Source organism: Mus musculus, chromosome 6, assembly GCF_000001635.26.
Source record: "Mus musculus strain C57BL/6J chromosome 6, GRCm38.p6 C57BL/6J".
In the NCBI taxonomy this organism is placed as follows: domain Eukaryota; kingdom Metazoa; phylum Chordata; class Mammalia; order Rodentia; family Muridae; genus Mus; species Mus musculus.
The window spans coordinates 118,944,662-118,971,739 of NC_000072.6; the positions used below are offsets into that span (position 1 = coordinate 118,944,662).

The 27,078-nt window shown below is 46.2% G+C and overlaps 1 protein-coding gene across 49 annotated transcripts in view; it reads right to left on the minus strand.

Moving 5' to 3' along the window:
• The window catches only part of Cacna1c (calcium channel, voltage-dependent, L type, alpha 1C subunit), a 610,145-nt gene that overhangs the window by 357,422 nt on the left and 225,645 nt on the right, over positions 1 to 27,078 (minus strand). The window lies entirely within an intron of this gene.

A 27,078-nucleotide genomic window follows, 5' to 3' on the forward strand; every position in this document is an offset into this window, starting at 1 on the left:
AAGACCACAGCCATATTCCAATCCTCGTCTACAACAAATCACCAAGGACATTGCTGAAATGGAGGTCTCCTTTTCCCTGGTCCTCCGGGACAGGTGTCTCATTGTGGGGTTGGGGGGATCCCTAACTCCAGACAACCAGTGTGGAAGATGAGGAGCTAAGTGGACCCCAGGTTAACACAGCTTGGATGGGAGAGAGGCAAAGGAACCAACAGACACAGCTTCAAGCTGGCTTCTTTAACCTCAATCTCCATTTCTGCCCTAAAAGACAATTCATAAATTAAAGGTTGGAACTGGGGAGATGGCTCAGTGGTGGGATTATTTGCTGCTCTTCCAGAAAGATCCAAATTAGTTTCTAGCACCTGTGTTTAGCCTGACACTCTAGCTCCAAGGGTACCTGGCTTCCACAGGTACTTGCACTCTTGCTCGCGCGTGAGCACACACACACACACACACACACACACACACACACACACACACACACACACACACAAAGAGGGAGAGAGAGAGAGAGAGAGAGAGACAGAGACAGAGACAGACAGACAGACAGACAGACAGACAGACAGAGACAGAGAGAGTGTTAATAAAATCTTTTTCAAAACACAGGGTTAGAGATAGTTTACATCATGTTCGAGATGAAGAGATGGGTGGAGCAGGTTTCGTGAGAAAGAAATGGAAAGGCTTACACCTACACTGAGACCTCAACAGGCCCTGAGAAGACCCCTGTGTGTCACCAGGCGCTCTTGTGTCCTCTCCTTCCCTCCACCCTGAGGCACATGGAGCGAAGGCATGTCTGCAGGTCCCCAGCAGTGAAGACCATGAGACCAGATTAGTTCTAGAGAAAAGCTCTGTGGTACCTGGAGCTTCAGGGGAGAAGCTGGGTTCACAGAACATAACTCATGACTTTCTGTCCCTGCTCCTTTTTATCCTAAACGTGGTCCAGCCAACCCAGAGTGACCGGAAGGGCCAGCCCAGGAATGTCTCGAGGTTCATCATCCTGTGCCTATGGCACAGACAGCCATGTCAAAATCCCTTTGACCTGCTCCTGCATCCCCCTGTACTCAGTCTACAGCCTCATTCCTCGTTTACAAAATGTTCTCAGTGATTCTAGAGACCTAGCATCTGAGACAGGCTTCCTACTCGGTGCTAAGTTAGTTCTAAAAGGAACGGTCAGAACTGCAGTTAGACAGGGCTGCTTTAGACTTCAGAATAAATGTCTGCCAACATGCACTACTTACACAGACACAAGGGGAAAGGTGGGCACCAGCACCTTCTGAGGACCTACTGTGGGTTCCAGAGAATCCCATGCCCTCCTGTCAGGCAGGCAGCAGTAGTTTTGAAGAGAAGAGAGAGCTATTGAGATAATGAAATATTTTTTTGTAATAATGTCATTGTCTAACTGAACGGTGTCTGGTGCTCTGGGCAGTGGCCAGTAAAAAATACTTTTTGTCCTTTTGAGGTTCAGAATCTATTAATAAATAATACATAGGAAGCATACAGATTAACCCAGAATAAAGCTTTATTACAAACAAGTTCAAAAATGGAAGTGGCTTAGATCAACTTCAAGGGAGCGGGTATTTCCCCTAAAATTAAACCTCTTCACCCTGGCAAAGAGGTGGGGCCTCACAGAATTTCCCCTCCAGGCCAGAGCAGGTCTCAGGAGCAGGGCGAGTTCTTCTTTAAGGATGAGTGAGTCCTAGAAGAGAGAGAGTTCTAGAAGGGCTAAGCTTGTGGGTCAATCACACGTGCTGGCCATCTACTATCAACTTGACACATACTACAGTTGCCCAAAAAGAGGGGCCCTCAACTGATACATCCCCTCCACCAATTGACCTATCTATGGGTTACTTTCTTAATGACTGATTTGGGAGAGCCCAGGCCACTATGGAGAATTCCCTGGGCAGGTGGTCCTGGCTTATATAAGAAAGTAGACTTAGCAAGTCAGTAGTTAGCATTCTTCTGCTATGTCTGCCTCTGATCCTGCCTTGAGTTCCTGCCTCGAAGAAGAACCAAGATCAGGATGTGTAATCCAAATAAACCCTTTCCTCCCCCAAGAATCCTTTCCCAACTCCCTTCCACTTCCCACTCAGGACTCGCCCTCTTCCCTGATCCTCCTTCCAGACAGTCTTGAAACCCCAGAGATATGTATATAGTATCGGAGCTAAAGACTTGAAGAGGCCCTTGACTACAGCCAGATTGGAGAGGCCACTCTGCATAAACCAAGCCTTTTTTGGACTTTCTGTTTCAGGCACGGTGAGTATTTGCACATCTCGAGCCCCAGAAGGCCACCCCGTGGATAAACACATCCAAGCAAGCAGCGGTCTCTGGTGGAAAGACATCATTATTAATTGGGGTTCTAGTTCTCCTTGTAACTGCAGCAGGCAGTGAGCTGACTTGATTTAATGGTATGGAGGCTCTTCCAGAACTCCAGGAGACACTCCACAAACAACACCACAAATGTTAGCTGCAGAATGGATGTGAACTTAGGCGGTCTTTATCACCATGACACGGACCTAAGCTGTTTCAAGTGACTGGCCACTTGGAATGGGCTGCCACAGAGTGAGGGAACTTTCACAGGGTAGAGCTGCAGGAAGAGGCAGGTTTTGTTAGCTCTACCTCACAGATGCCAAGTCCAGGAGAATAGCAGTGACTGGGGTCTACTGCACCCGGTGCCAGGCATCCACCTAAGCTCTCCCCACCCACCCCCAGCTCCCACTTGAACTTGGCTCTGATCGCCAAAGTGTTTTTCACTTACGGAGACAAGGAAGATTCCATTCTCTGGGGCAGCTGTTTCTAATTATTTGTCTAAGCGTAATACATAAGCAAAGGGAATCTGAGTTACAGAGCAATTTCTTTTCCTACCCACCAGAAGCTATATGCGTTCACGCATACAGGACCAGTGCCAGGCTCGGGCACACTTGCCTGAATCCATGTCAGAAAGGCTGGTAATGGGGACACTCAGGTATGGCATACCATATCCGTATGAGGACCAGAGCACCTGGCTCTTTCCCAGTGGCTCTGTTGAGTAAGCCAACCTCCCTGACTTGGGTATTTCTGCTGGAAATCTTGATGCTATTTCTTGCCTCAAAGCAACCTCCATCCCAATGAGGGGCTTCAACAAGGTCAGACATCTTTTACTTTTTTTAACCTCACTGCCCTAAAATGATGAAAGTAGTTCCTCTAGCCATCAGCTGTCCGCCCCATTCCAAATGGCAGCCTCAGGAGGCCATTATATAAGTCATCTTCTCCTCCAAGTCTTCCATTCCTGTCACAAGGGTTGTGGTGTTTGCCCAGGCTCTACAGAGGCATTTAGAAATGAGCTCTCATTCCCCAGTGATCACAGAAATGAAGAGTATAACACACACACGTGCGCACACACACACACACACACACACACACACACACACACACACACACGTGCACACACACACTCACGAACACACACACGAGAGGGGGGTGGGCATGGGGGCAGGGAGCAGTACTAACACATAAACCTGTCCAACCCATGCCTTTCCCAATCAACCAGACCTCTCCGTAGGACAGTAGTGCTGGCTTAGTACAGAGAGTCCTCCCCTCTGCCTCTCACAGTGTACACTGTGAGTAGCTCACTATTAACTTGCTCACACCATCTTGCAGCACGAGATTCTCAAAGTACAGAATATTGGGGTAGATGTGATAGCCTCTTTCCCAGAAAACACAGAAGGACAGAAAAGCTACCGGAGAAACGTGGTTATTATTTTGAGTATTTTCTCGTCCTCACTGAGACCATAGAAACCCCCTACAGCAACACAAAACTTCCACCATAGCCATGAGAAGGGATTCCCTCAAGGAGCATCACTGGTTGGTTCAGAAGTACTTGAGGAACTTTACTATTGGAACTTCCAGAATGCTTGGGCCTGGGTTGAATCTGAGTATTGGTTTGCATTTTTACTCCCATGTGATTCGCTATCTCAACACACTAGAAATGACCAGCAAGAACTCTTGAGTGAGTCTTGGTGTCAATCAAATGCAGCAACAGTAGTGGTTCGAGTCAACATGCCTTGAGGCCTCTTGGATATTAGAAATTAAAGTAGAATGGCCAGTCTCCCAACAGCCCAAAGGCCTATGGTATTATCACAGTGCTCACTTCACCAATGGAGAAACCAAGACGTAGGGTTGCTGTCACTTGTTCAAGTTCCAGAGACTTGGTTAAACGTCAGAGCCACAATTGTACCTTGGTTGTAAAGGAGGATACAGCCAAGGGTGTGGTTCACTTTGCTTCCTGTGTCTAATCAAACTCTGCTCTCTTCCAGAGGTTATTCCCACTAAGCCTTTGGGAGCATCTCTGTACTGCTCTGAGGTTAGCTGGACTACCTCATCTTCAGAGAAGAGGAAAGTCCACTTCTGTCCCCTAATGGAAATCATGACCTTGCATGTGTCATTTCTTATTTGGCTTGGGCGTCACTTGGCAGCATGTAGCATCTGTTGGCTCCTGGGACACTCTGGGCTAACCATCTATGTCACTTGTGAGCCGCTCACCTGAGAAACTGATGTCGTGGATGGGAATGGTGCGGCGCCTGCCTTCACCATGAACAGAGGTGTTCCCTTGGGCCACTGGTCCTCCCCAAGGAAATTTCTCCTTGAAAGGCTACACAGGATTCCCGGCATTATGGTGCTGGCTCTTTATGTATCCATCCCTCTCCTTAATTAGTGAGGAGCTGAGCATGGGACAGAGTCCTCCTTGAATGTATTGCAAAGAAGCATTCAGAAGCCAGAAAGGGAACATCACGGGGTTGTGTAATGTAAACAGAGCCTAAAGGAAGTGTCTGTCTGTTGCAGCAGACCTTTGACTAGAGCCTTCTTAGGTCATATGAGATGGTGATGCTTCTCATGAAAAAATACACACATCACACACACACACACACACACACACACACACACACACCACGGTGGGGGGGGGGGGGGGAGACAGAGACAGACAGAGAAGGAAATGAATAGCTTTCCTTGAGAATGGGAAAGGTTATCTCTGAGGTGGCAGAGCCCTCCTTTGATTCAACGTGTCAGTAATTGCTTATCTAGCATCTCATGACACCTGCCTTGTAGCGTGTCCCTGCCTCCAGACACTCACTATCTGGCTAGAAATGTAAGACCATCACATCAGATAACCATAGCTTTAGTTCCTATAAGCAAATCTATGGCCTATTACTAGTTACCCATAGCTGTGTACAAGTAATCCTTACTGTCCAAGGGCCTACAAAGCACTAAAAGCTAATCCAAAACAAGAGGCCTCTGTCCATACTATTCTAAAACAAAACAGGAAACCTTCCAGACAAAATACCCAAACGCCAGGGTTAGCCCTACCACTTACAAGCTATGTGACCTTGTCAAGTCAGTTCACCTCCTCTATCTAAAATAAACAACAGCAGTGCTTCTCGGTCCTACTACATAGAAACCTTTCATGCTGGCATAAAACCATTCTGCAAGCCAGGCAAGTGGCTTGGGCAGGCCATTTATTGCTCTCATTTACAGACGAGGAAACTGAGGCTTGCAGCAGAACCAGGCATAGGGTCTGTGGCCTCATAGCCTGTGACCCAGGTCTTATCCATACTGTGTCTCCAGTCACGAGGACAAACAGGAAGAGCCACTGGAAGTCTGGAAGTCGCAAAGTAGAGCTCACCATAGGAGGCCAGCGGGCCACTGTGATCTGTAGCCCAGGCAGCAACACTCCAACAGCAGAGCCGCCCCACATCCCCACTCATTCATCTTCTCCAGTCACGGGGCCGCTCAGAACTCGAGCAGATGCTGTGGAGCCTGTCCTGCCTCTGACCTACTTTCCTAGGCTGTCCATGTTTGATGATGGATCACGTATATCTATCCCCTTCACATGCGCGCTCTCTGCTGTTCACCTGTTCTCTGGAGTCAGCGTGTGGGTGGCGGGTAAGGGCGAGAAGCAGGGCAAAAAACAACAACAAACAAACAACTGACATGGAATAACGGGAAGATGTGGACCCGGTGGCAGCCTTAACCTTAGCTCTTTCCTAAGACTTTGAGCAAGTCTGCTTTACTGCTAGCCTCTGTTCCTTCATATTTAAAAATGGGAGTAATGAATTATTCTGAGGGTGAAACAGCACAATGAGTAAGAACATGGAGCCTGTTTGCCCACCCTGAGGCCCAGGGAGCCCGTGGCAAACGCTGTCTTCACTCTGCACCTCTGCTCCTTCCCATGTGAGGAGGCAATCTTCGAGAACAAATCAAGTCAGAAACAAAGCTGCCGGGAGCCTTTGAGAACAATGCCACCCTCCCCGCTGACATTGCGTCCCACTGTTCTAAGGGACACAGCACAGGCTGACCATGCACACTCTACCTCCCTTTAGAGCATTGTTTCAGAAACACTGGAGGTGTTCCGAGGACTGAGACACATATCCACAACACACCATTAAAACGCAACCGTGTTCATCAGGAGGAACTCCATATTGATCAAAACATGGGAAGATGGCGGGCTGGGAAAGTGAGAAACTGAAGCGCCTGAGTGGTATTGGCAAAGGGCAAAGCAGAAAAGAGGACAAACTGGGTGGAGAGGAGCAAGTGGGCGGCCAAACATGCAAGGCCCACTGCACCATGGTACGGAGCAGGAAAGGGTAAAGAAGTTACCGTGTGCTTTGGCCAATATCTATCACATCAGCCATTTAGCGAGTCTGGTGTGAGGCACCTGGTGGACAGTGGGCCCAGCTTGGATGCTGTTCACAGAGCTTTAAAGAAAGCATTGCTTTGTACAGCAGCTGTTCTTGCTGTGTGGGACTTGCCATCGCGATCTAGGCTGTCCATGGCACTTCCAAAACAGGTCTGTCACTAATTCTGAGCCACGTGGATGGCTTTGGTTTAGCTTCTGCCTACCCCAGGAAAGTGACAAGCACTTTTCTACACCCAAGGGCTTCATTAGAAGATAGAACCAGCGATCCTGTCCTATTCTCCCCTCTGCAGGAGTGCTCAGGTTGCTGAGTTTTTTAAGCCACTTTATTCTAATCAACTCACAAACAAAAACATCACACAGCTGGCTGAAGGCAGCCTGCCCCAAATTTCAGGCATCTCAGTGCGTTTTTATACAGTTAGAATGGCTATTATGATGTCATGGAACTTTGCTCAGGATTTTATGCTTTTTAAATTACATTTTTATTCACTTATCTAACACACATTCACACACACACACACACACACACACACACACCACATTGTGACCAATATTTTTAAAAAATAGCCGTACAGCATCTTGAGTCACTCATGTCCTTTTGTCTATATCTGACCCTTCCCCATCACTTAGTAGTACTCTCTTTTTTCATTCCAAGCGAGAGAATTTCTTCTTCTCCATTCTTGTAATTCCCATGAGGAAGAAAACCACGTCTGAGTCAGTGGACCAGGCCACCAAGCAACACAATGACAGCTTCCAGCTTCTCTGAAGAATTATCATCTGGGCCACTTCTGAATCCTAAGGGTTCTGTTAGTATTGATTCTTAAGCAGCAAATTATATATATATATATATATATATATATATATATATATATATACACAAATATATATGTGTATATATGCGTATATATATGTGTATATATATATATATGATTCAGCAGTTTAGCTTTCACTGTTGATGGATATAATCCGTAAGAGTAACAAAGCAGTGTTTGAAAGAAATTTAATTCTTGACAGATCACCTTTTCAAACATTTCAGTTTCAATTTTATCCACAATGTTTATTTCTTCCCAATCCACGGATGCTGCAGGATGTCAATACTAAGTCTCTAGTCGCAGCTTGCCTTACTGGTCGTACTGTGGGCCAGATCCTTCCTGCCCCTTGTTTGAGCCCTGTCAGCCTGTACCACCCCTGCAGATGCTCAAAGTCTCCAGCCAGAGAAACAGATGGACACAGTTGCTGAGCTGCAGCAAACGGCACACCTGCATACTCAGCCTCCGTGGAAGCAGCCGGACAGGAGCCAATGAAGCATCCCAAAAACCTGCTCTGGGAATACCGCTGAAATTGGAAAGGAGGCAGGTGGAAGGAAAGAAGAACAGGCTAAACCAGAGGGAAGATGCACCGGAGGAAACCTGGGCTTCCTGGGAGAGAGACGAAAATGCCTGTGTCTGGTAAGATAAGCCCAGAAATACCAGGTATTAGGGACTAAGCATTCTGCAGAAACCCAGCTTCCAAGACCCTTCCATGAGAAAATGAGCATGAATTTTAAAAAGCATGGCATGGGGAGCAGAGGACACCTGCCTTCAGTCTCGCACTCCAGAGGCCGAATCAGTGACCCCAGTGATTCCCGCCAGCCATACACAGCCAGGCAAGATGTATGTAGCAAGACATTGTCTCTCAAACATAAACAAATAAAGGAAATGCATGGAATGAAAGCCTTGGGGACTGGAAGCCACTCTGGTAACTACTGAAACACACAGTGGCTACTGAGTCCCGGAGGAGGGAACCAACCTGGGCACTGCCCCCAACCCCACCCCACTCCTGCCAGCCAGCCGGCAGCTTTGCTCATAACCAGCATTCACTCTAATGCCCAACTCATCTTTCCATAACCCTTCCTTGCTCACTGAAGAACTCAGGATGGCACTCTTTGCACAGAACTAGAGCTTCCTGACTTTTAGGGGCTATGATGTGACCAGCACGACAGAGTTCAATCCTCTCTGCCCTCCCTTTTCTCTATTCCGGACGTATAAGGACAATGACAACACATTTCAACATTAAACTCAGGGTAACACAGTTTTGACTGACGCTCTCATCTGTGTGTCCTTCATGTAACATTGTCCCAGAACAAGCACTATCCCCATGTTTATTCCCGTGTTATCCCAGCATTAGCCCCATGTTATTCCATGTTATCCCCATGTTACTGATGAGGGGATGTCGCCTGCTGCAAAGCAGTCTGATCAAGGACATTAAACAAGCTTTGGACTTCCAAAACCAGAGCCAGGGGCTCCCAATTTCTCTGGATCACTCATCTCTAGGGAGATTCTTCTCTCTCTGCACTTACGAGAGTCCTCATATTTCGTGTCATGGAGAAAAGATGAAGAATCTTTCTCCACTTTTATAAGAACACTGTCTGTGGGGGCTGAGGAGGGGGCTCAGTGGGTAAACCATTTGCCTTACAAGGCTGAGAACCGGAGTTCAGATTCCCAGAATCCACATAAAGTCAGATGTGGCAGCTCACATCTGTGACCTCAGTGCTCCTGCACTATGTGGAGGGATGAAAGAATGACTGGCAGCTAGTACATGGCCCAGCGGACAGAACAGCAAACTGCAAGAGACCTCGTCTCAAACAAGGTGGAATGTAAGGTTGACCTCTAAGCTCCACATTCACACCACAGCACATGCATGCTTACATTTATATCCACAAAGACACATGCATACTAAAACAGGGGTAGGAAGAGAGAGGGGCTGTGGGTGGGGATAAAAAATATAAACCATAAAAACCATCTTTGGATAATAAGTGACTACACTACCTACAGGACCAAGTACCTCAGATTCCCTCTCTCTCCTCCAAGAGAGTAACCCAACACAACACTTGAAACGTCAATGTCAAAACCTAGTCTGCATTAACTGGGCTGTCAAGACTCAGAATTACTTGTTGGCTCTGCACCTGAAAGAAATCAGACTTTCTAATGTCTCTTAAGGTGCTATGTGAGCATGGTAGAATTTCTCTCCGAAATCCCCAGTTGCCAAACCTTTTAGCCACGCCGGTGCACTAATCACCAGATATCAGAATGTGAGAAACTTCTAGGTCTGAAGCTCAGAAACCATACGAAGGCAAGGGTGGGGAAATAGGATGTGTCTGTGCAATGTTCCAATCCAATTGTTTCTAAGTTCAATAAAGGCAGCTTTGTTTATACCGTGTACGTACACGGTTCAGCAGCATTACTTCTGTAAGGCGAGCATATCATAATGAACTAGCCATCCAACCCCTCCTTCACAGGGACTACCAGGTTTTTGTAGCACCATATATACACACTGGTTATTCTGAAAAGTAAAAAAATTATTAAAGGCTTCCTAGTTTCAATGCTTGAGCCTTCATCCCAAACAAGACTATCTCCATTTGATAAGCTAGAACAAAGAGTCTATGAAGCCAACAGAATTTCATGGTCTCTGAATAAACTTACATAACACACACACACACACACACCCTCACAGAAACAGACAGGAAGATCAGTCAAGACTGCATTTATTACTTGCAGTTTTGAATATTACAATCTATCATGATCATCTCTATGCTGTGGAGATGCTCAGAAGCAAACATGTAAGAGTAGAGATGGAAAAGGGAAAGGAAGGCATTGTGGGTCTTACTTCATCCAGTCTGACGGCCATTTGTTAATGTTCTTTCAAAAGATGTTCTTTCCCAAAGTTCTGCTTGTCCATGGAAAAACGATATTGTTGGCTAGGTTGACGCATGCAAACTTCGGTACACATGCACTGAAGATTCAATGTGAAACTGGCAAGACCTCAAAGGAAGTCAAATATTTACACTTGGGATCAGAGTACTTGAGCCTCTTAGACTGGATACAACTCTCTGCCACATTCCTATAGGGATGAGTCTGACCAGCTAACGCAACCGAGTCTGTCACTCCTTCTAGTGAACAGCAGTAGAATCAACATTTGCATGCCACTGGGTCTTGGGGATTCTTGTTCCTTGGCTCCATCCAACATCAGTCATCTTATGAGTGTCACTGGAGAGGGACAGAGTGCTTCTCTGATGATATCATCCAACTGGGATAGACTAAGTGAACCACATTACTAGGTCCCTGGCAGGAGAGGCCACCAGAGAAAGAGGCAGAAAGGCGTCATGGTTCAGATGAGGGAGCTGCTTTCGTTAGCAAGTCTCTGACTTAGCATCAGTATTCCCCTAAGTCCATCACATGGCATGGTCTGGTGACCCTTGGCCCACTAACTACTGGATTTGCCATATTCCCCACACCACCAATAAGCAGATGAACCAAAATATGGATACATTAACACAGCAAGATTCAGAAGTGGTTATCCACCAGAACTCAAACCAGAAGAACAAGAGTATCCCAAGGCACTGCAGCGTCCTCATGGTGTCGGAAGCTGAGGGCCAGAGAGGCCCTCTACGGAGGCTGACTTCAGGACTCTAAGGGAGAGATTTTGTATGTGTGAGTTCTTCAGTTAGTAGCAGTCCCTGCAGCAGAGTAAAGCAGCCTAGTGTGGCAGGGCACACCACTCTTCTCCACTTTCAGAAGAACTTGGTTCAATTCCCCTATCAGCTCTGCTTAGATTGCCTGGCACACTCAAAAGTCAATAGTTGCCATGGTAATTCTGCTTTGTGATGGAATCTCACATTGTGTCTGACCTCTTGTACCCTGCCAGAATGTGTTTGGGAGAACTGTTTATGGAGTAACTCAAAAGAAGTAAAGACTGAAAATAGCCCAGAAGTGACAAGTTAAACCCAAGAAAATAACTACTACAAAGCCCACTGGCTAAGGAAGCAGGCAGTCTGATAATCTTTTATTTTGCATTCATGTCTCAAGAAAATGAGTCTACAAACAAAAACATTATCTTCTGCAACCCACTTCTCTTTTCCAGCACACCTCTAATAAAAGCCTTACTGATATTACTCTATTGCTCATAGAACCAACTATTAAGTGCATGGTTAAGTATCATCCCGAACAGTGAAATCCACAGATGAAATGGTCTACTTTGGTACCCAACACCTCTTCCTCAGTCAGCCACACTAACGTCACCAGGGAGCTGGATAGAAATGAGAGTCTCGGTCCCACTCCATTCCTGCTGACTCAGAGTCTACATCTCACTACAATGCCCAGATGATTCATGCAGACAGTAGGTGAGAAGAGCCTAAGACACACTGAATTCTCATCTGAAAAGCCTCTGGGCTCGGGAAGTCTTGGTAGAATGACTTTGATATTGCAGGATAGATTTGAAGGCCAAATTGCCTGACTTCACTCCCAAGGCAAATCCTGATATGCAAAATTATTAATTATTTGTGAAACAGTATCACCTGCTTCATCGGGTCCTGTGAGTACCAGATATCAGCCATGTTGTTAGCATTATAGCTCCTACCCAGCAGGCAGATACATTGTAAAGACAGATGTGAAAAGAACTACTAAAGGAATGACAAGTGGTTTCTATACCTGACTACCACCATATAACCTGATAGTCAAGTCCTTGGTGAGGCTTATTCCCTTACCAAACCCACATCTGGCATAACCCTGCCAGGACCCTGTCTGTAAGTAGGCACACAGATATAACCCAGAGAACACTACACTTTACACAATAGCCTGAGTGAACCTTGGGTGGTCCACTACAAATGCTGTTCTGATGAACAAGGAAGATCACTTCTCCATGATTAACTGGTCCCCCCTTCCCTACCAGAACAATAAAAGGTTCAAAGTATGTTAAAAAATACATATATAAGTGCAGTCTTCTGAGTCCATTTACTGTAAGAATAATCACAAAAGAGAAGCCACAGACTTGAGAGGCAGTGGAAGGGGAACCTGAGAGGAGGTGGAGGAAGGATAAAGAGGAAATAAATGATATAATTATATATCTATTACACTTCAAAATAAGGCAGCAACTCAAGGATAAACAGCTCATGACTTTCTATATCAGTCAATCATCACAAGTGGCTCCCATGCTATGTAGCCCCGCCTAGGATGCCAAGTTGGGGCAAGGACCAGCTGCTAATCTGGGTGTGAAAAAGAGAGACTCTAGGCTAGATTAAGGCCATGTGGCTCTTCAGACGTGGTAGCTCCAGATGTTGGTTTGTTATTATAGAGCAATTGAGCTAATTGTCCATTTCTGTGGAATTAAAACCCTGGGTCATGGATGGGGGAAATGGAAAGAAGAAAGCAAGCCTGTATGGCACGACACATCCTTGTACATATTCCCCTGAGAGCTCCGGAGAATCCAACACAGAGATGGCTGGAAGGGGAAGGATGGTGTTTAGAAGGTTAAGGAGCAGGGCTACAGGAATTCACCCTTGAAGGGAATTTCCTCTGGGTCCCTAGCAAGATGACGACAGAAGATGACATTCCCAGGGACGTCAGCCTTGAAAGGGTGTGAAGGATTCTATGACAACTGGTGTGATTCTTTCCCAGAATTCCTTGCACTCCCATTGTTTGGCCTAAAGCAATGATCTTGGGAGGGAGCTTCTCTGACCCTGTCCTCATCCTCTTGCCAATCCAAAGTCGGTAACTTTTAATTAAAATAAGTTAAGTTATGTAGGGCAACCGATTTCAAGTTCTCAGGGGCAGGATTCTCAAGGGTAGGGCATTACAAACAGGAGGGACATTCACTGCTGTTCTCTAGGCTGCACATCACAGATTAAAAAGCAAACACACAGATTATTTCATCGTCATAAAGACTGAGAGTGGCACCAAAGAGCCATTTCTAACCTTTGGTCCCCGGTCGTCAGCGAGCTCCTTAGGGCTCAGCTCTGTATTGTCCACTTCTCTGTCAGGGCCCTGGGGCCTGTCTTACCTCAAAAGGTTAAATGCAAACTATTCCTATTACCCTCGGTTCCGACCACAGGATGTACAGCAACGATCAAGGCTGCAGCCTGGTGATCCTTCCACCTGGAAGCCATGAGCGGTGGTATCATGTGTGCAGTTTTTGCATGCTGAGAACACATATTTGCTCAGTGACACAAAAGATGTAATTTAACAGAAAGAGAGGGGGGTGGTGTGAGGAAGAGAGAGAGGGAAGGAAAGAGAGAGAGTTTGTGTGTGTGTGTGTGTGTGTGTGTGTTAGAGAGAGAGAGAGAGAGAGAGAGAGAGAGAGAGGGAGGGAGGGAGGGAGAGAATTCCAGTTACAAATACGTTCCTTGCTTCAGACAAAGCCAGGCCTCCTTTACCCCCGGAAGGGAGAAAACCAATCAGCAGTAGTTAACACAGGCACACACAAAACTTCTCACCAATAGGAACGGAGCTTTCAGATCCTGGCCGCACACCTCCCAGAGAACCACCATGTACCATGGGACAAGACAGGGCAGAAATCCCCCCTCCTTGTCCTCAGCACACCCTCCCTGAGTCTCGGCCCCCAGGCTCTGCTCCTGTTTCTCACATGCACCAATGCGCTAGGCCTTTCTAAGGTTCAACCACAATCTGGATGTGGGACCTGGGCTGTAAGCAGCCCAACGGCCCCTTGCTTCCTGGGTAACGTTCCAAACCCACACTAATGGGAAACGATTCAGAACGGGGACAAGGAAAGCCAAACCCACAATGCGAACCATATTTCTCCAACCTCTTCCTCCTTCTCCTGTCCATTTACATTTGGCCTTGAAACCAAAGATGATGACATTTCATCTTCTCATCTTACATTGAGGGCTCTCTGAACTCTTGTGCATGCACACACACACACACACACACACACAAACACACACACACACACACCACCCCCATGTGAGTTCTCTCATAGATATCAGTCACCCTCACAACACAGTAGACTATGCCACTCACTCCTCAGCTCGGGCTTTCCAATAGCTCAGGTCCTGTTCCAAGTGAAGGCAGATGAGATTACAGTGGACTCTCGGGTCCTGCTCCATCTGGTCTACCTCCCCACTCACAGCCCCAGCTCAGGCCACTCCTGCTGCACTTCCTCCCTGCCACTTACTCATCATGACAGGAGTACTACCTCTGGACATTTATCTCGATTCCCTCAGTGCCCACCTCACTAGACCTCTCAATCCCATAGGCTGCTGCCAATTCTCAAACACCCCACTGGGCAGCTTCCTCTTGTCATTTCCTTGAAATGTAAAACCACAGCCTATATTCCCCTGCTTGCCTTCTTCCCTAGCATTGATCCCATCCAACAAACTGGCTTATTATTTGAGTAACCATGTACTGTCTCTCTCCATTGGAATCCAATTGGAGGCTGTTCTGTTGTTATATCAATGGCACTGAGAGAATATAATAAACATGTTGTCCATACACACAAGCGCACATGTAAATGTTCCTACACTGGAGTAGTAAGGTGCACTGTGCTCTGTTTAAATGCTTAATATTCTCAAGGAGGTTATGGGGAAAAAATAAAACTCTGCTACTCCACATTGTAAGCCCCAAAAAGCTAAAGCTACTTGTGGAGTGAGCCAGTAAGGAAAAGAGAGGTTGAACGTGTTCTTCGGGACAGCAAGTCCTGCGCCTTGTCTTTCTATCATTTCGAACTCTCAGTTCCCATATTCCTCGTAACTTAGCACTGAATGCTAACTGAGCTAGACACTTGCTGTCTCCATGTAACGGACTGGCTAATCCCAAGTCATGCCCTTGTCAAGATAATGCTTCTGTCATCTGTGTCTCCAGGGGGTATGTTGTCCATCAACAGGCAGACACAGAGAGATATGAAGACACATACATTCACATAGGCACAGAGCACTCCCCTGATCATGAAGGATATATTCCAAGGCATTGAGAGGGTATCTGAGAACTTGCATGCTACTGAATTCTGTAGGATTGGTTTTCCTATAAGAATATTTACAGAGGATGCAAAGGAAAGAAATTAACAGCAATCACAGAAGCATTAGAACAATGCAGTGAAATAATACTGCCAGCATCACCAGCCTTCCACTTTGGCGCTATTACTGAGTGAAATAAAACGTTTTAAGCACAATCCCTCCAACATCAGGACAGCTACTTTGTAGTGAGGGTGGGTTCTGAATGTAATGGGTGGGTACTGTATACAGAGTGGAGACTACAGACATCCCAGGTAGCAATAGGTCAGCAAGCACAAAACTGTGTTGTGTTTCTCAGAATGTCATGAAAGTTAAAGCTTAGGAATTGCTTATTTTCCATACTTTTCTATTTAATATTTTTAAATTGTGACTGACTTTCTGCAGAGAGCTCAAAGGGAGACCTGGCATGGCCTAACATGCATATAGTATGTGACATGTGCCCTGGTGGTCCTCTATCCAGCAACTCATTACATGCCCGTACAGAGATGACACCTAACAAGGGGCCTGGGAAGACATGGCACCCAGAATCACCCAGTCAGGGAAGCTGTTTGCCAGATTTAGGAAATGTAAAGTCATATTTGGAAAATAATTAACATATTTCTACCAAATCAAAGAAGCCCCTCATAACACATAAAAACATGGAGAATAGTTCCGCACTTTCCTCTCTTCTTGGCAACTAGGGCATATCTGATTCAAGTCTTAAGGGAATGAAAATCACAGATGGGCAAAGTGGATCAGCCAGAGTTGCCTGTACCCGAGGGGCCATGCAGACACAATGCCAGAGGGAAGGGCTAGAAGGAGGCAGCTGGAGAGAAGGGAAAGGGGGACCTGACCCAGAGGCTCATCACAAGGCCTAGGTCTTCTTTTCCATTCTTCTAAAATCTATAACCTAACCCTTGTGAGTGAGGCTCCTCATTGACTGCAAACCAGATTTGATTCCATGTTTTTTGTGGCATTTGAAGATTCAGGGATAGCTCTACTGACTGGAGCTGGGAAAAAAGCAATTGGGTGGGGTGGTTCAGATCATAGACACTGGGGCAGAACGTGTGTGAGGTCAAGGTCTGGGCAAAACTCCCAAACATAGGTTTTCTCATCAGTAAAGTAAGCAAAAGAAGTATCTACTTCATGGAGTTACTGTGTTAACTGTTTATATTTACCAAGTGATTAACACTGCATCCAAGATACAATCAGCATTAATGTTGTAAGAAATCCCAACCTAGGCTGGACATAGACACATACCTTTCATCCTAGCTCTTGAGAGGGAGAGGTAGATGAGTCTCCGTGAGTCCATGGCCAGCCTAATCTACACAGCAAGTTCCAGGCCAACCAGGACTACATAACAAGACCCTGTCTCAAAACAATAAATGGAGATAGATAGAAGAAAGAAAGAAAGAAAGAAAGATAGATAGATAGATAGATAGATAGATAGATAGATAGATAGATAGATAGATAGGTAATGGATGGATGGATAGGTAGCGGATGGATGGATGGATGGATGGATGGATGGATGGATGGATAGATGGCTGATGGATAGATAGATAGCCCAACCTGTATAAAATGATGGTGATTCTCCTGTATAAAGGTTGTCAAAGGCATCTTGGGACCAGGGACAAAGAGCCATCTTAACTCTTAACACCAAAATGCAATCCTGAGGGTCCTTTGTTCCTTGTGTAAATGTTTCCCCAAAGAGCAAGAAGCTGTTCCTCTACTCTTCCTTCATCCAAATGTCAGTGTGCCACGTGGACATTGGGCAGGTGACACAGAAGAGGGAGTCAGGCTCACTGACTGTAAGATATACCTATTATTTTTGAAAGCATTAAGAAAGAAAAAACTTCTGCCACTTAAAGATGTCTTGGTGCTATAGAAATGAAAATGCGGGGTGTCAAATGCCTTACAGTCAGAAGAATCAATAAAGCACACTACAGCTTGTTTCAGGTGCTCCTTAGCACAGTAGGCAATGCATTAGCCTCTTAGTACATGCGGAAAATCCCTTACCTAAAATGTTTTAGAGCACAGACTTTTTCCCTGTAATCCAAGACAAAACATCAAATTTGTTCATTTTTTAAAAATAAACATATAACCTGAAAGTCATTTATGCAAAGGCATCTAGATTAGATCTTTACTGTGACTTTCCATGTGTGGCAACATGGTGCACTCCAAACCTTTCAGATGTTGAGTTTTGGAATAGGACATTCAACCTGAGTATCTCCCTGTATGTCCGATCAAAGCCTGACTGACACTTAACACATGTTCTTAAACAGGAGGATGTCTCATCCACACGACTGGCCTTCGTCACAAAGCTCTATGAAGAGGCTCTTTAGAAGGGAAAGAGAGAGTCGACCCAGGGCGGATCACCATGTGCTAAGCATGTCTACCGCTTCCCACGGCGCGCGTGTACCATTTCCCGTGGCGGTGCTCCATCTCACAGGATGGCATCGTCACCACCACTCTTCAGACACACAAAGGTGAAGATATAGACCAAAGGTTAGAAAACGTAGAGCTGGGTTTCAAACTCAGGTCTCTGCTCACAAAAGCCTATCACTGAGCCACTTGACGAGGAGGAATCCGTCACCAGGGAGGTTCTCAAGCTTGATGCTGAGGTATAAGAATCTCTTTTTCTGGAATGTTCTACAGGGTGAGTCTTCTTTGGAGGTCAGATCAGTAAGGTTATGCACTTAGAGAGGACAGGGACGCTGCTCTCTTCCTCTCTTTGGCTCCTAGCCATGAGGTAAGCTTCTTCTTCTATCGTGTGCTCCTGCCAAGATGAGTTCCACCCCAAGTCTAAAGCAGTAGATGCCAACTAACTGCGGGCTGAAGTATCCCACATTGTCGGCCAAAGGGAACCTCTCCCCTTTAAGTTACTATCTCAGTTTCTCTCTGTGGCTCCACTTCCCCCTGTCTACTTGATGAGAAAGCCATTCTGACAGCTCAGGGGATGCATTTGTGCCTTCCTGGCTCAACAGGGTTTCATCCAGGCCCAGCGTGGTTCGGATTTCATTCTCAAGAAGTCCTATAGTTCCATAAAGGCCACAAAATCTGCTGTCTGCTATTTTACAGAGGCACCGTTAAAGTGAGCCCTAAGCCACTGTTGTCAGAGTCTCAGTTAAAGTTAAGAAGATTAAGCCAGGGACAGAAGCTACAATACCAAGATGATGGCAGATTCTCCACAAGAATTTCCCCTTCCCCCTTCTATCAATGGGGTCTCCTTGCTCAAGTCTCAGTGGGATAACATTTAGCAATCTCATTTGCAGGAAACAAGGTCCCTGTATAACTTAGTCCTTGACACACGAGACCTTCCTAACCAGTTTCTCTGTACTCTTTGATAAGAGTAAATTCCTTTCAGCATGCGCTCTAGTTAATAATTTATGCTGTCAGGTTTTGCGTAACGTGGAACATAACATTTGAATGATTGCTCACTACTTCCTTGGTGGCTGACTTTAAAAGGAAGCATTAGAATATAGTACTATAGGCAAAGCAGGGACTGCAGGCTTTATCATTCTCCCTGTGTAACACACGCAAGTGCTGAAGAAATGCTTTCTAGTGAGGCAGCAGAGGAAAGGGCCCCCCCCCCACACACACACTATCTTATTCACTGGCAAAGTGCGCAACATCTCACAGATGGAGACACAACGGAGCAGAGGTGAACTTACGTACATGGGATCAGACATGGAGACTTGACAGGCCCTGCTCCTCGTTCTGGAGAGCTAATGTTTATTCGTTCATTCCAAAAACCCACAACCCCAAACATTCAAGTTCTCCAGTCCTGAAACATGCGGGTGTGATAAAAAGCACTTTTGTAAATTGTGATAGAAGAAAATAGCCCTTACAGTTGGCTCTAGTACATACTATCGCTTTCAACCCAGCCTCAGAAATCCACTTGGCAATAAGCAAACATTACATATCCACCCCCTCATGACACACTGGCAATGGCAGGGCAGTGCTTACATGAGACCTCCCATCTTTGCACACTCGGGTACTTTAATATCTCCAGCTCTGAGCCGCATGCTCACAGGAAGAAAGCCAAGTCACTGTCCTTGACTCGTGCAAAAATGAATGGGAAAGTAGGTGAGGCAGCATAAGAACTCAGTTTCCAAAGTCACCTTTAAACACAGGCAAAGGCCCACCGCTCCATTCTCTCCTTGACTCTAAAATCTAGTGGGATCGACCATCTCCTGTCTGCCAGGAGAAGAAAAGGACACTGACAGCCGAGGAGCGGAGCGAGGGCCCATGTGGAAGGGAGAATGGGAGGGAACATGCTGTGTTCTGAGCTTTAATCTCAAAGAATGTTGGGTAATTATGCTGACGCTCTTTGCCAGGCGCATAAGACCTAGAATACAGATCAAGCACATGACTTGTTCTCAGAGAAGTGATAACCAGAGCTGGGAATCCTACTTTCACACAGAGATCTCTTGTGACCACCATTTTCATTATGATAAAGAGATTCCTTTCTGAGCTAGCACTGAAGAAGCAGTGCTCACAAGAAGTACAAAAGGGAATCAAGACAGGGACCCATAGGGTGGGCCCTAAGAAACTGACCAATGAGCAGGAGGCCAATCTGGAGCCCAAATGGTAATGTAAGAGAAGTAACCCTTTACCATCCACACTTACCAAGGGAAACCACCTAAGTCCTGTGTCTAATTTCTTATTCTGTGGTTTCTCAAGAGATAGTCTCTCCCTTCTTTAAACCTCCAAAGACTTGTATGTACATCTGACTGGATTCAGAGATCACCTGTCAACTTAAACCAGAATGTTTGTACATTCTCGCTCACTCAAAAAATTATTTATTTGAACTCTTGTTATAGAATTCTTAAAAGGATGATCCTTGAAGGCGGGAGCCACGCCTTCTGTGATTTTAGTTGCTACAGACTAGGCACACAGTCACATCACGAGATACAAACCCTAGTATTAGAAAGCAAGTTGGTAAGAGAGACGAGTTTAGGGCATAAGCCTTAAAGGCAAAGAGATCTCGTCCCTCATTCAGGAATGTTCAGCTGTGTGACCTGGAAATAGTTACTTAACCTCCTTCCTAATCTGTAAAATGGGGACAGCAAAACTCAGCCTTGCAAGGTTGCTAACACTGAAAGAAATGATGTATGCAAACTACTAGGCCCACAGTGCTCACCCAGAGGGCATGCCCATCAACAACAGTGTGACCCTGTCCGTATTCTTCTTGAACATCTCATCTGCATGCGGGTCGGTAAAGCCATCCATTTCAGGACAGACAGTGAACATTTTATCAGAGGGAACTGCAGTCCTGACACCTTCATCAGCAGCTTATCAGGATGCTACTTCAGATGGCAAGTCAGTTTCCACTCAGGCTCAAGAGACACCGGTGACCACCAGGACCTTTTTCAATAAGCTTTTGGACCACTCGCAGTCACAGCTGGCTAAAACTGGCCGAGAAGGTATTTTCTATGCCTCGTTGGAGCAGTGATTCACCAGAAACGTAAATCTCAGAGATCAGTCGGATATAGCTGCTTTGTCTTGCTCTTCCCAGGAATCTCCAGCTGTCATGGGAGCCCAAGCCTTAAGCCATCGCTCTGGCTTCAGTTTCTATACAGCTTCTTTCTAGAGCAGAATTCTTCCCTTAGACATCCTCATGTGGACACATTATCCCAGACACCCTGGCTCCTGGAGGCAGGCAGGATGTCCCTGGCATTGCACAACTCTAGGTTCTAAATAGTGTGTGCCTGCTGAGTTGTTCAATGTTTCTATGCATGCCCAGCCAAAGCTCTCAGGCTCATGACAATGCAGACTGCAGCATCCAGTCAGTTGAAAGCAACGCCTCTTTTAAAAGGGGGTACCACAGTTAGTTTCCATTTCCTTCACCCTCTCTCTGCTCCACTTCTGCACACATTTTTGTGAACCACAGCCCAGGCACAGCCCACAGAGGCACCTCCTATCAGAATCACCTTCAGGTGTAGAAAGGACCTGTCACAATTTTCAAAAAAATAACACTTTTTTTTCCTATTCTTTAAAATGTGTATGGGTGCTTTGCCTGTATGTGTGCTTATGTATCATGTGTGTGCTTTGTGCCTATGGAAGGCAGAAGAGGGGCTGGGTGCCCCAGAACTCGGTTACAAATGATTGTGAACCACTATGTAGGAACTGGAATCAAACTCTGGTTGCAGAGCTTGTCACCACAGACTCACTTTCTGCCCTCCTTCTCTTCCATTTTATTTTATTTCAAAGGTTTATTGTAGAAGTTTGGTGGAAGCAAATAGAGAATAAAATAATCTGTTTGTTTGTTTGTTTTTTCCTTCTTGAACTCCAGCATATACCCTCTGGGCTTTCTAAAAGACTGTGTCTCTCAACTATACCTATACATGCCCTAAATTAAGATCATATTAATCAATGTTCTATAATCTCGTTTCATTTATCAATCCAATTGAACATCTTCCTAGGACACGACACATTCCTCCATATTGATATTTGAATATGGCATTCCTTCATGTGGCTATATTGTAACTTAGTAATTATCCAAAGGACTAAAGAATACAAGAGAAAAATTGAACTGTCCCAAGTTTGTCACCATTGTGAATGACTCCCAAAACATCCCAGTAAATGAAGTTTCATTTACTCTGATTGGTGGTTGTTTGGTTTTGTTTTTTCTATTCTTGAGAGAAATTCAGTACTTTTTTCACTTTTTAAAAATTAAAATGCAATTATATCTTTTCTCCCTTTTTTTCCTCAACCCAACCCCTCTGAATGTTCTCATAGGGTGAAGTCATACAGAATTGTTGAACCAAAGGGAGAGAACACTGTTCACACTTCTCTGTGTGTTGTCAAACTACCCTAAAAAGTAAGCTGCTTACACTGCCACCAACCAGGGGTGAGAACGCACAGCCCACAATACCTTCATCCACACTCCATCGATGGCATCCATCCTGGGCTGAGAGCCAAGCCTCCCAGCACCTGGAGGCCTTCAGAAGCAGCAGAGACCAGCATGCCTTGGCACTACCCTCCAGAGCATGGGTCTCTTTCACATAATGGAAAAACTGTGTCCTCATCCGTCCATCCCACATCCACTACTGGCTGTTGGAGCCAGCCTCTATGCCTCCCAAGCAGCTGGCCTCCCATATGGCTTGTCACCCCCTGCCAAACCCATCTCCAAATCCACAGGCAGAATGATCTTTCAAAGAAGGAAGCAGCAGTAACCATGCCCCGATCCTATCTGCCATGCTTTCCCCTCTCCCCACCCTCCAGTGCTGCCACCTCACCCTCCCCACCCACCGTGCTTCACCTCTCACCCTCCCCACTCACCATGCTGCCCACCTCTTACCCTCCCACTCACCGTGTTCCACCTCTCACCCTCCCCACTCACCGTGCTCCACCTCTCACCCTCCCCACTCACCATGCTGCCCACCTCTTGCCCTCCCTACTCACCATGCTGCCCACCTCTTACCCTCCCCACCCACTTCACTGCCCTCCAGTCTTGTTTCTCCTTTCTTTGTTAGACATTTTTATTTTTAACTGGAACAGGAATTACACATATTTATGTAGATTTGATAAGACACTTCAATATATATGTCCAGTGTGTGGTGGTCAGATCAGGATGTACCTATAACTTCAGATATAGTGGGCAACATTCAAAATATTACTTATTAACAATTTTAGAGCACTGCCAAAACCAGCTATCCCACTGTGATAGACAAAATTAGGAGCTATTCTTCCTTCAAGCTATATCTTCTCTTCTCTTCTCTTCTCTTCTCTTCTCTTCTCTTCTCTTCTCTTCTCTTCTCTTCTCTTCTCCCCGCTCCTCCTCCTCCTCCTCCTCCTTCTTCTCTCTCTCTCTCTCTCTCTTTCTCTCTCTCTCTCTCTCTCTCCCCTGCAAGATGAGTTCCTTCTGTCTTCTGAATCCCAAAACAATCTTTCCTGGTCAGCTATTTAAGTTACCATGTTCCCTGCCACTCACCAAACCATCAAGACGTCTTCTTCATGCATGCCTAGATCTGTTTTCTGCCCTCCTCTCTGGGCAGAGACAATAAAGCCACACTCACTGCTCTGTCACCAGTGCGAGCCCAGAAGCACAGCCCACAGCCTCCCTGGTCAACACTTGTTCAATGGATGAATGAATGAACGAGTAGTGCCCTCACCAAGAATAATATTAAAGCTAAATCTGAGGTAAAATACTTGGCCACCTTCAGGAACAAGTGAGAAAGACAAGAGACACTCAGAAGTGAGGAGCCTATACTGAGTGGGATCCCATCCATCTGTATCTGCCTTTTCTATACCAGTGAGTTGTCAGAATCCCACCAAACTTTACATTGCTCTCCATATACACCAAGAAATAGCTTACTGCGAGGCTGTGTCCTAAAGAAATATTCCTCAAGAAGAACAAATCATAAGCCAGGCATGGTGGCGCACGCCTTTAATCCCAGCACTCGGGAGGCAGAGGCAGGCGGATTTCTGAGTTCGAGGCCAGCCTGGTCTACAGAGTGAGCTCCAGGACAGCCAGAGCTATAAAGAGAAACCCTGTCTCATAAAACCAAAAAGAAAAAAAAAAGAAAAAAAAAAAAGAACAGATCATTTGAATGGGAAAAAAATCACAACGTATTTGCACACAGCTAAGAACATCTTCTTGGTTACTTTTGGATGAAAAATGATTTGTCTGGTTCGATCAGCTAGGAATAGGCTGCATAGCTACTTCACAGGATTTCAAGAACCAACATGTATCAAAAAGACAAAAATAGAAAATGTGTAAGTCTCATCTTTAGCTTCCAAACAGAATAGGGGTGAGCATGGAGCCCTGGCAACTGCAGCCACCGCTGTACACCTGCAATCCCAGGAATGCAGAGGTGAGGCCTATGCCAATTGCCTGTGCTATGCCAGCACTGTACCAGATTCAGCACGTGCATTATCATAGAACCCACAGCACTCTTCACAGTGGCCTTTCCTGGCTCTTACAGATAAGGAAACCAAAGGTCAGAGTCAGGAGTCCAGCGTGTCGAACTGCAAATAGATATTTTCACAGCAGTCCTGGGAGCCCAGCCACAGAACCACCAATTTGAGAGTGCTGTTCTAGGTCCTAGGAAGTCTAGTCTGGTCCAGTTCCTCATCTTAGACTGATTCTGAGCACAGGCTACAGTAACACACTATATTCAATGCCTGAGAAGCAGAGTTCTTTCTGTTCACTGCCTATCTGTTTAGATTCTCATGACAGCCATGGCATATGGGAACCCACCAAAGGTCAGAGGATGCTCTTGAAGTCTAGCTCCCTGGTTCTCCTTCACCATGTCAGCAGGCTCCAGTCACCAGACAATGCACCCCTCCTAGTGTCTTAGAAACAACCTCTGGAAATCCTCTTCACGTGTAATAGTTTGAAAGTGTGTCAGAGAAATTCCCAGGGGTTCCAATGGAGAAGTCAATCCAGCTTTTAAGGAGGAACCCATCTTCACTCTATGTCATCACCCAGAGGCAAAGCTAAGCTGTAGGGGACCAGTTTTCAGCTCCCTTCAACAAGAAACTGGACACAGGATAGATTGGGCCATTTCTATTTATAACTCGAGAGAGATGCTTAGCAACTCTTGACTCTGCATTTATTTAAAAAAAAAAAAGAATCAAAACTATTTCCTAGACGGTCAGATAAATAAAAAAGAGGAGTCCCAGGATGGAGTTAGAGCCCTGTTTGTGGGTGTAATGTAGCCATTTCTGTTAGTCCCACTGGATTTGGAGTCACCTAGGAGATACACCCCAGGTGTGTCTATGAGGAAGTCTCCAGAGGAGTTTAATTGAGGTGAGAGTTCCGCCCTGGCTGTGGTGACACCATCCTGTGGGCTGGAGTCCTGGACAGACTAAAAAGTGGAAAGGCAGGAAGCTAGCTGAATATCAGTCAACTCTCTGCTTCCTAAGTATGGACTCGGCGGGACCAGTTCCCACCTCCATTTTCTGGACTGTGACACACTGAATCCCTTCTACCTGGGACCCTAGACAAGCCCTCCCTCCCTCCCTCCCTCCCTCCCTCCCTCCCTCCCTCCCTCCCTCCCTCCCTCCCTCCCTCCCTCCCTCCGTCCCTCCCTCCCTCCTTCCTTCAGTTGCTTTTGCCAGGCATCCTGCTGCACCATGAGAAAGGTAAGCAGCACAGTGGGCCTCTCTTCAGCAAGGGCTCTGTGTGTGTGTGTGTGGGGGGGGGGGTGGTGGTGGTAAAATGAAGGCCGAAGAGGGTTCAGGAACTTTGGCATCATGCTAAGAAGTAATAGTGGTGTCAGGAAGGACTCGGGAGTTGGGAGACACAAGGCAATGTGGAAGTGAAGCACCTTGGCAGGCTCCTTAACCAAATTTTACAGGACTTATAGCCCATGTGCCCTGAATGGATGGGGAAGACAGGACATACCTGGCTTTGGAATATTAGCAATGGGGCAGTGGTCTGGGGAAGGGAGACTCCTCCAGGCTTTTTTGGCTGTGCTGAGTCTGCCTAGCACAGGTTCCAACTGAACCCTTCCCTTCCAAACACAAGCAAACAAACTTCCATTTTGCCCATTTTACATCCACAACGTTCCACTGTTGCTTCCAGCATCTGGTTTTTCCCAAAGAGAATTTTTCAGGCTAGACGATGGACACAGAGCAGGCAATGGGGACAGCAGGTGAGCAGGCCGGCTGCTGGCCACTGAGCAGTGGTCCCCTGGCAAGCAGATGTTGAATGGCTGGAAAGCAGATTGAAGTGATCTGAATGCTCTGAGAACACTGCAGTGGACATGGGACACACCCACACACATGCACGTACACAGACATGTGTGTACATTCACACACAGACACACGCACACAGACACAAATGCACACCCCCACACACAGACACACACACACACTCACACTTCTTTTATTCTGTTGTTCTAACACAACAAAATTTAAATATATGTCACATATTGTGGTAGCTAAGCACTGTTTCCCAGAGTGAAGTTAAACATAGCATTGTATTTGGGAAAGACTGCCTAGCTCAATGTCTTTCTCATCATTACCAGACAACACTTTCACTTGGCAGGTGGAAAAACAGGCTGGACTTTCGACCACCTACCATGCCCCTAGAGCCTACCAGCCTCTTCTGCCCAGGTAAGCACTATGGGTACCAAAAGAGGAGGTCTGCCCATGACACTGTGCACTGTATTCAAGAGGAATGTCCTGCGTTCTCCCCACCGAACAACCCAGAGCATAGTCCTGTACTACTAGCAATCCACTACCTGAGAGAGGAGAGTGGGGCTGCAATGCAGCTGCCTTCTATGGGGGATAAGGATGCCAGCTAGGATATGGTTGCGTCTTTTAGGATGTCACTGATGATCTACCACAGGAAAGCAGCTGGGGACGGTCTCTGCCAGTGCTTTCTGCAGGTTCCTGAAGGGCACCTCGGTGGAGGGAGAAGCAAAGGTGGCAGGGCAGGTTGGGAGAGGGAACCTGAATTCCTATTGTCTAGTTGTAGATGCAGAAATGAAGACCCAAAGATTCACCTCTTCCCTAACCCAGCAGAGTCTGCAGGCAACGCGTATGAAAGCAAAGGCCGTCCAAGTAAGAACCCAGCTTCCAAGCCCCCCAGAGAGCAAGCTCTGAAATGTGTGCCTCAGCACACACAGATGAAAGGAGCTTGTCTAAACACTAAAATGCGATTTTTAAATTTCCTTATTCAGGATTTTCTCTAAAATATTCA